This window comes from Vigna unguiculata, chromosome 4 (assembly GCF_037176805.1).
Source record: "Vigna unguiculata cultivar grain cowpea cultivar isolate G323 ecotype 2 chromosome 4, ASM3717680v1, whole genome shotgun sequence".
In the NCBI taxonomy this organism is placed as follows: domain Eukaryota; kingdom Viridiplantae; phylum Streptophyta; class Magnoliopsida; order Fabales; family Fabaceae; genus Vigna; species Vigna unguiculata.
This window is the reverse complement of record NC_140795.1, coordinates 9,403,283-9,414,333: the sequence shown is the minus strand read 5'-3', so window position 1 is coordinate 9,414,333 and position 11,051 is coordinate 9,403,283.

The window sequence follows — 11,051 nt, the reverse complement described above, 5'->3', positions numbered from 1 at the left end:
GGCCCGACGACTCGGACGAGTCAAACTATCTGGATGAGCCCGACGACCCAGACGGGTCTGACGGTTTGGAAGGCTGGTCCGAGTCATCGGACCCGTCCAGGTCGTCGGCCCGTCTAGGTCGTCGGGTGATGAAGGATTATCTTGTTCCTTTTTAAGATTATTAAATATGGTGTGAGTTGATTAAGAAAGCTAAGTGAAATCTCCACTGGACATTAAGATAGCAAGCTATCTAGATGTGAAGGTTCCTTTCACAAAGGTCAAGAGAAGAAGATGATGGATTGATTCAAAACAAAAAGGAAATGGAAATCACATAAACCATAGAAAACCAAGAACAAATTAAAGGAAGAAGAAAACATAAAATGGAAAGGAAAGAAATGGTAAAAATGTGAGAAGCACGCCACTACAAAGATAGGCTAGAAGCCATGGCAACCTTGAAGATGAGTGGATGTGTGTCGCCACTTGCTATGCAAGATAAGGCTTAAAAGTATTCACTCCCTAGGGAGGAAACTCTCACAAATGGTTGAGACACAAGAGTGTTTTTACTTCAAAATGTTCAACCCTTTTACATGTCTAGGAGCACTCCTTATATAGAAGAGTTTAGGGGCCTCTAAGCAAATAAAAGATACCTAAGGATGTCTCTACAAAAACCTAACCCTAGCTTCTAGAAACTAGGTCAAATAAGGTTACAAAAATGAGAGACAAAAGACCTAACTATGGTGTATGCAAGGCTAATTTCGTTGTAGCACAAAAGGAGACAAAGAATGTGTCTCATATGTCTCCAAAAAGTGGCCAAAGCGTGCTAAAAACAAAGGAGACCAAAGGTACATAGGTACACTTGCTTCATGCCTTTTACTTTATGCTTTATGCCTTTGCTTTACTCTCTCCTCCACATCATTTATGCTCCCCAATCACCATGCACCACCTAGCATTGCTTTCTTACTCCTAATTAACCTACAAAGTAAATAAACATAGATTAGCATGTTGGCTTAAGTCAAGTCAACTATAGTCAACAAGTCAAACCTAGTCAAAGGTCAACAAGTCAACTAAAGTTGATTCAACTAAGTCAACTTAGGGAATCAAAAATAACAAATACAAATGAAAGGGATGAAGGATTAGTGAACTTCCTTTCTAAACATGCTTAGGCTTCTTAAGCATGTGTCTCCATCCTTGGTTGGGGTCAATCCTTCATCATCGGGCCTTTCTTGATCGTTGGGTTTCCAAATTTATCATGAACTCAAAACATAATTAAGCCTAAAATAAATATTGTTAAAATTAAATTTTATCTCACAATAAATTCAAATTTTTTTTCCAAACAAGAAATTGAAATGTAAGTATTTTAATTTCCTTATCCAAACAAATTATTTAAAAAAGGTTAAAATACCTTTTTAGTCCCAATTTTCATCAAGTTTTTTCAAATAGGTCCTAATTTTGGTTTCGTGTTCAAATAGGTCCCAATTTTCGTCAATTTTGTTCAATTGGGTCCTTTTTTCCTAACAGCGTTTAAATCATTAACGGCCATGAACAGTGACTGCCACGTGTCACTTCGTAGTTTTTTTGAATTTTTTTATTTTTATTTTTAACACGTGTACATTTAAAAGAAATTCAAAAAAAATATTAAAAAAAATTCAAAAAAAAAATTCAAAAAACCATAAAATAATAGGTGGCAGTCACTATTCATGATCGTTAATAATTTAAACGGTGTTAGTAAAAAATGACTCAATTGAACAAAATTGACGAAAATTGGGACCTATTTGAACACGAAACCAAAATTAGGACCTATTTGAAAAAACTTGACGAAAATTGGGACCAAAATGGTATTTTAACCTTTAAAAAACTAATGAAATTTAATTGCAAGCAATTCAAATGCAAAGCATTTCAATTTCTAAGCATTGTTGAAATGTTCCATCCAAACACAAGATAAATGACTATGCTAAAGAGTAGCCAACTAAACATCTAAGTAAAACATCAAAATACAAAGAGAGAGAGACATATAACAAAATTCTCTAGAATAAATACATGGTATCTACAATTATAAGGAGCATTAGAGATCATAAGTAAGAATACATGTAGAAATTTAGTTTGGGAAGCATTGAGATACTTACTCTTTTAACTCTTGGGAGAGAAATCTACAGATGCACTTATCTTTGTCCAAAGATGGTGGGTGTTTCTGAATTAGAGAGAAGAGAAGAAAGTTGAAAGAGGATATAAAAAAAGATCAGAGAAAATATTATTCACGTTATCGTATGTTTGATGCTTCCTAAGCAGAAGTCTAAGGAAAAACAAGTATTCTTTTCAAAAAAACTTAACTAGGGAAGGGGCTCATTGATTTTTCATTTCCAACATGCAGATTTATTTTATTATTTCATTACTTAGCAAGCTAATCTCATAATATTCACGTGATTGTTTTTTTTGTTAATCTACTATCTTGAAATAATATAAAACTAAGACTTGATCACTTGTTCTATACATTACTCCATGTAAGACCCACTTTTATTGAGTGCCCTAATGTTAAGGGTTGCCACACTGTTGGGCCTAAAGGGCTGGCCCATAGGGTGCCAAGGCCCCTAAAGCAACCAAGGTCCCTCAATTGCAAGTCATTATGAAAAATCAGTGCCCTAACTCACCCATTTTCTCTCCACAGAACCTCTGCTAGGGTTTAGAGATCTACCTAAGTTCAAGTGAGCTCAACCTCCGTCTCCCGTTCACGTAAGTTAGTTCTCAAACCTAGCCTTTCTAAGTTGTTTTCGTGGTTTATGTCAGGACTCACTGTGTGAATCCAATCTCCTTTGTCGTGCCACTGTTTCAGTTCATAGATTTGTCCTTGGAACTACTGGTTTCGCTGGCTTAAGAATCGAAGTCCAATATTAGCCATTTTCCAGGTAAGGGAAGCTAGGGTTTCACATTATTTCTATTCTATGTGATTAATGTTTTGTGAAATATGAGAAAAGATTGGGGGGTTTTGGTATATTTTTGAGTTAGGGGTTTAAATATTGATGAAACCGTGATATTTTACGTTATTTCTCATATTCTGATGCGTCGCACATTCGCTGGGCGAGTGCCCTGGGTCGCTGGGCGACTGTGTGTTTTTTTGATATGCGCAATTTTAGTAAAATTGACTTTCCTGACTCATTAACCGTTGGATTGAGCTCAAATTTTGACATGTGGTTCATAACATGTTGTTTTATGGTTTGACCGGTTGGATTGTCGATTAGATGTCTTTAGCTTGAGAAATGTATCACGCATTTCTGTAATGATTTTGGTTTCGTGATAATAATTTTTCTTGGGAATTTTGGTGTAAGAATTATGGTTGTGGGTTGTGCTTGATTGTATGAAATTGCAAGTACTTAAACGTTGGCACTCATTTATTTGGGATGAATACTATTTTGTGATATATGTATGTATTGGTATGCATTTATAAAGTATGAGATGAATGAATTTGTATGAGTGATATGATTCATGGATTGTGAATGATGAACTTGGATAAATCTTGGCATGCGATTTCAATGAAATGGTTGGTTATATATGTGGTCATGAATTCGGTATGAACAATAATGTTACATTGATGGCATGATATTGGTATGAGGTGAAGTTCTATATCCTCGAATTGAGAAGAATGAGATGGTATGAAATCAACATGGAATATGAATGAGAATGGGTTACAAAGGATGGCGTGAGGTGTTAAATGCATGATCAATATTATTTGTTTGTTTGGAAGGTGATTGGTATGTTGTCAGTACGTAAATCTATGAGTCTCTAGGTGAGACTTCCTGGTCATGCTTCAGTGGTCGGGACGTAATTCCATGGCCCCTGTTAGTAGGTGTCCATGGTGGTGCCCCATCTATATAACTTGGTAAGGATTCAAGGTAAGGATTGCATCCTGATACTCCAAGGAGTCAGTTAGTCTCACTTAGAGCGGACTGACTCCTGTGGTGAGAGTAGCAGGAGGCCTGAAACTCGTCAAGGACTAACCTTGTGTGTGAGAGAATTGATTCATTGTAACACTTGTAACACATAGCTCGGGGGTGAGTAGCTCGGGGGTGAGCAGAGGTATCCACCACAAGTGCAAGCATCCGCTGAATCCGACCAGGTTATATGTATCCGGATGAATCGAGTCGAGTCTTAGTGTATTGATTTGAAGGTCATAACATGCTTGGATGACCTGTGTATATTGGATTGTGAAAGTATATCAGATTGCATGATGAAATCTTTTTGGCTCTAGCTTACCATTTGCTTGTTTGATTGCCTTGTATGTTGTTCTTCTACCTTTGCGATGATCATCAATTTATTGATGGGAGCATATGCGAGAGGTACTCGTGGTCAATAGGAGAGAGATGATTCTGCTGCATAGTCTACTTGGGCTGGACTTCACGTTTTATTTAGGCTTTTCTTTAGGGCTAAGTCCCGTGTATTGTATTGTCCTTAAGGCTTTATTTTGAATACTGACTATCTCTTACTCCTTTTGGGTTGTAGGAATTGTAGTGAGCTTTAGTATTTTCTTTTGAGTATCTTGGATAACTGTAAGAAGTGACCTTATACTCCACAACTTGACTCTTTATATTATCCGGTGTAAGATTTCATTTAATTATGTTATTATTTAAATAGGATGTTACACTCCATGTTGATTATTTATGGATAACGACTTTCTTCCATTTGTTTATAATTTGCATTTACTTGTATCTATGCAAATGAACTAAAATACAAAATGATGAGATATTCGATGAATGAAAAGGAGAGAAATAAAAATGAAAGGGAAACGATTACTTATTTTTTATTGGATAAATTATCATTTCATCTCTTAATCAGAATGTTATGTGAAGTTAATCCTATAATAAAAAATAATGATGGATATAAATAAAACTTTGAAGAAGAATATAATATATTCACCATTTTACAACTATAAAACTTTCTGCTCCTTATTAGCAAGTGGAAATGTCTAACTAAGCAGCAGCTAGAATATCACTGTTGTGAACTGCATCAATCCAACAAAGCTAATAGAATCATTGAAGGATACAAGATAGCAACAAGCAGTGAACGAAAAGAGAAAGAGTACATGTAACAATATATACCAATGTAATAAAAAGGAGGTACATGAATAGTATATATTATATATATAATATAATATTTGTGTACACCAATTACTAAAATTAAAGCCAAATTATTTTTATTAGAAAGCATGTCACTATATGAAATGTGCTTGTAAAGAACACACATGAATGAGAGGAGGTTTGAAATGTATCTGTTGAACATGTATGAATTAGAGATGAAGATGGTGATGAATCAGAGATATGGATAATATGATGATGATAACATAGACATTGCACATACCTGAGAACTGTTGCGAGGGTAATGAATTAAACCAGCAAACAGATTTGGAAAAAATTTTATAACTTTTTAAACTACATTTGAACTCAAGGCTTTTAATTGCAAATGTCATCCAACTTTTATAGGATTTCAGATTCTACACATCTATACAAGAAATAAGTCAAACTAAAACATTAAGAAGTGATTTTTCTGCATAGAAACACAATATTTTATGACCAGAGTGCATACCATATCAATACCTTTTAAACATTGAGTTTCTTAATGAGGTCGAGGACATGTGGCAATACAAAAATTTGTTAAAAAAGAAACACACATATAATGTTATTACTTTTTGTTATGTAACATAACATTGAACACTAACCACACGTATGTATGTGATTGAGACCACACTCACTTTCCCTATATTTTGAAAAACTAAGGATCTTTGCACTTTGACATGTCTCGTATAAACCAAACAATACCTAAAGGCATGCTTATTCAGAATCTTTAATTCAAACACAAATAAACAAGTAAATAAAAAGAAAGAAATAAAATACAAAATAGAACAAATAAAATACAAAGATGCTTGAATGTTAGTGAATATTGTTAAGAATCTTTTTCTAAAGACTTCCCTATTAATTTTTCATAAGTAGAAGACTAAGCTTAAAAAAAACAAGCAAATACATTCATTTACCTAAATTAGCAAATCAAAAATGAGAAAACTGTAACGTGCCATTTAATTATTAAACGAAATTAAAGGAAACGTCACGCGATAAAGTATAACAGCGTAGTCTTGGGGTCCTTAACGCAACCCCTACAACCTGGCACACCACGATGCCAACATAAAACAGATACAATTCTAATAAGGTGTGTAGAGTAAGAAATCATAAGACGATACAGGGAAGGAAATCATGGATAAAATGACTCCAGCCCAGATGGCTAAGCTACTGAATCACCACTCCCTTGCTGACCACGAGAACCTCGCCCATCTGCTCCTATCAACCAAGTTGATGATCATCGCAAGGAAGAACAGCCACATACAACACAACCATGCAACAAAACGGGTAAGCTAGAGCCAACACATACTCATCATACAGTCAAATATATTTTCATCATCTCACATCCATATAACAACCAAACATGTTATGACTCTTCATTCAATACACTACGACTCGACTCGACTCATCCGGATACATATAACTTGGTCGGATTCAGCGGATGCTTGCACTTGTGGTGGATACCTCTGCTCGACCCTGAGTTGCTCGATCCTGAGCTATGTGTTACAAGTGTTACGATGAATCAAATCTCCCTCACCACAAGGTTAGCCCTTACTGGATTTCAGGCCTCCTGCTACTCTCACCACAGGAGTCAGTCCGCTCTAGGTGAGACTAACTGGCTCCTCAGAGTGTCAGGATGCAACCTTACCTTGAATCCTTACCTAGTTATACAGATGGGGCACCACCATGGACACCCACTAACAGGGGTCATGGGATTACGTCCCGACCACTGAAGCGTAACCCCGGAGATCTCACCTAGAGACCCCAAGGAATTACACGCTGACACGGACCAACATTCATAAAACAACATTAGGAGAACATCAAAAGCATGTTTACAATTCCATCCCCATCCGTGAGATTTATTCCTCATACGCCTCACATTTTGAATCCATACCACTGATCATCACCATCCCATGAGTCTAGGGTCTCATCTCATGTCAATACCATGTTCCTTAAATTTCAAACCACACATTCATTTCGCATGCTAAGTCTCATACCAACCCATCATCCACAATTCATGAATCATGCCAAAAATATACTTCATGCTCCATTATATACAGATCACTCCCCATACAATCATACTCAACCAAAACAGATCATTCAGGGACTAATAGACATTCAAACACAGCATAGTCTCGCCCAACACCTCGCTCAGGCTGAGGGGTCTCGCTCAAGCGAGCCACCCCCTCCGCCTAGGCGAGGGCACAAGAACAAGAGCATAAGCAACGCGGAATCTCGCTTAAGCAAGATCCCTCTCGCTTGAGCGAGATCCCTCTCGCTTTAGCGAGTTGCCTGCTCGCCCAAAAGTCACAACGGGTCGCCTGGGCAACCATTCATGGAGGAAAAGCCTTAGGCGAACCTCTGTTAATCTCGCCTAGGCGAGACTAGCTCGCTTGGGCGAGTTTATCAGTGCCCACCACTGTTTTCACCTGCAACAGATGCAAAGACATACCGCAAGCAACAATCCCACCGTATCATACATCCAAATCAACAGGTAAATACAAAAGAGAATCACCAAGCACACAAAACAGCATACTCGCACCAAACAAACAGAGGATCCTAGCTTCCCGTACCTGGAATAAGCTAGCAAACGACCCAACACTCCCTTGACACCGAACGCACGAGCACAACAGCTCAAGAAGCGAATGGAAGAACTGAAAGGATAGAGAAACAAGAGCACGATATGGGTTACTTGGAACCCTAGCTGTGAAAGAAACGAAAAAGGAACAATGGAGACGAGAATGGCTAGCATAGTACTTACATGGAGTAGAGGACAGCTCCGAGCTAGCTTGAAGATGGCAGAAACCTAACTCTAGCAGAGCTCTTTGTGAGAGGGAGAAAAGGGTTGACGGCTGGATCTTTTCTGAAAGTGAATGAAATGTGGAATTAGGACAACACGAAGGGTACTTATATCATGGGCTAGCATTTTAGGCCCACTGTTGCAGGACAGTCCTAAAGATTAAGATGGCAAAATAAAAGGGGCCTTACAAAAACTAGATAAATATAGATATGAAAACACTAATTACTAATTGTGAACAAGAACCCTAATAATAAATCGAAAATAAAAATGATTTCAAACAACAAAAAATCTCATGCGAAGAATTTGTGTGAACATAATAATAAATCAAAAATAAAAAAATTGATTTCAGAACAAAAAAACAGAGCTCATGCGAAAATTTTGTGCATACCAGAGTTTGATCTTGATTTGAATGAGACGGTGAACGAGGTAGTCTTCACAAAGGAGTAGAAGCAACGAGTGACGTTCAAGGAAAAATGATAATAGAGGAAATCGAAACATTTTGAATTGTACGGCAATAGAAATATATGTTTTAAAAGTAAAATTCATTAAAAAACAATTAAGTTAAAATAAAGATACATACATTTAAAGAATGTCTAACGGTGTAAAGTATCTTAACATTTGTAGCGGTTAAAAGAATTATCACAAATGCTAAACATTTTCGGCGGTGTATCTTAACTGTTAAAAAATAACCCCTAAAAAAATTTTTTTTTAAAGAATAAAATAACTTTTTAGAGAACAATTTTTCTAAAAGTGTAAACCATAAAAATATTAAATGATAGGATTGAAATATATTGTTAATTTTACATTAAATTAGTTTAAAAACAAATCAAATGGATTAAAGAGTAAAATAATTATTTTGAGAAACAACTTTTTATAAAAGTGTAAATCATAAAAATATTAAATTAAAAATGAAAAAGAAAATAGTATAAAAAAATTCTAATTTAAATATAATGTATTCTTTAATAATTTATAAACTGACCAATTAATTAAAAGTTATAAAAAGATAAAATTAAGAATAGAAAAATAGTTTAAATATAACATAAATAGATAAAAAAAGTTAAATAAATTATATGTATATGTGGCAGGTTAACAAAAATATAAATATAAAAATTAAAAAAATAAAATAAATGGATAAAAAAAGTAAAACAACTTTCATGTATATGTGACAACAAAATAAATATAAATTAAAAAAGTCAAATAACTAAAAGAATTAACTTTTAGAATATTTATCAACAAAATAAAATAGATAATAAAATAAATTTCCTGATATCTTATTTTCTTATATTATAATAAATAATGAATAATAGATATTAACAAAACAATAAATTTGATTAATTTAAATAAAACATTCACGTAATTTAAACAATAAAAATTATGAATAGGACTACCAAGTCAGCAAACAATAATGTGGTCAAAATGAGTGCTTGTTAGAACACTTAATATGGCGTCGTCATCGTAGATAAACAGAAGTAGTTGTATTAGGACATACTCCCTACTGCTACCTTCCCCACCGCCGCGCACATACCCCATCACCACTATACCTCTACATTCCCCACCATCATCTGCCACCCTCTACCACCGCATCCCTTGTCACCACCCCAATCCAGACGTCGTCATCCCTTCATTGACACCATCATCACCACCCCCCCCCCCCCCCCCTCCCTAGCTAGTAGGAACCATTCACACTGGACTGTTATGCAGGAAACAGAGACCCTGACGAACACGTATGTCACCCATGTCGCCGTATATACATCTGTAGACGCCATCTTCTGCAAAGCTTTTTTCACCACCCTCAGAGGCCCAACCTTGGAATGGTTCACCTTCTTTCCTCCCTTCTCCATCGACTTTTTCGATACCCTTTCCCACCTTTCCACAACCCACTTCGTCGGCAGCCGCCTCAATCAGGCCACCCTATATCATTATTATTATTGTTGTTATTAATGTTATTGTTATTATTGTTATTGTTATTGTTAATGTGATTGTTATTGTTCTTATTATTGTTGTTGTTGTTGTTAATTATTATTATAATTAGTCCCAACATACCCAGTTTCGTTCCAATGTGTAAATGGTACTCGCTTTTAACTTTGCATCTACTTAGTACCCAAATTAGTTAATTTGCATCAATGTGGTCCCTTTTCGTTCACTCCGTTAAATAACATAATGTCTAACTGTGTTGACCAGTTAAGTGAGAAAAAATGTTATGACGTGGCACAAGAGTGGTGTGTGATGTGGAACAATGCAGCATAAGAGGAATTTGAAAAGAAAACAGGCACGAATTGGGAACAAAATTGGAACGTTTTGTAGCAATAAAAGAGGGGTTTTCTAGAGTTAGGGTTTACTGAATTTGGGCCATTTCGTGCGTTGTGGACAAAATTGAAGGTGTAATTGACATCAAATTGGCAGCTATTTGGGGTTGTAGGTGCACAAACTAGTTTTTTTTTTGTCGTTGATTGCATTATTTGTTGTTGGGATGGTGGGATTTAGGGTTAATGGTTGAATGTTCCACCCATTGACCCACATATAGTAGCAGGAGAAGAAACAATGTGGTTATGTGACCCACACAAACAAGATGACCACGGATGACTAAAACCATGCGACATTTGCCACTTCACCAGCCACCTTACCCCTGCAGTAAATCAACTGCCTGGCCAAAAAATGAAGAAGAAGATGAAGATGGGAATGAGAAATTAGGGCTTTTTGAATAGGGGCAATCAATTCAAATAGGGCATGACATGTTATCCACAAATTGCCATTGTACAATTATTTTCATTGACAGGTATCCGTTCTGCAATGCCACATCACTGCTCTGTTAACGGCGTTTCTGAAAACTTAACGGGATGGACCACATTGATGCAAATTAACTAATTTGGGTACTAAGTAGATGCAAAGTTAAAAACGGGTACCATTTAGATACATTGGGACGAAACTAGGTACGTTACGACTAATTATACCTTATTATTATTATTATTATTATTATTATTATTATTATTATTATTATAATTGTTATTATTATTATTATAATTATTTTTGTTATTGTTATTGTTATTGTTGTTATATTATTATTATTATTATTATTATTATTATTATTATTATTATTATTATTAATCTTTCAACTTCAAAGAAATTTCCATATTTGCTTTTCATAATTTTTTTAGTTGACTTTTCCATTATCA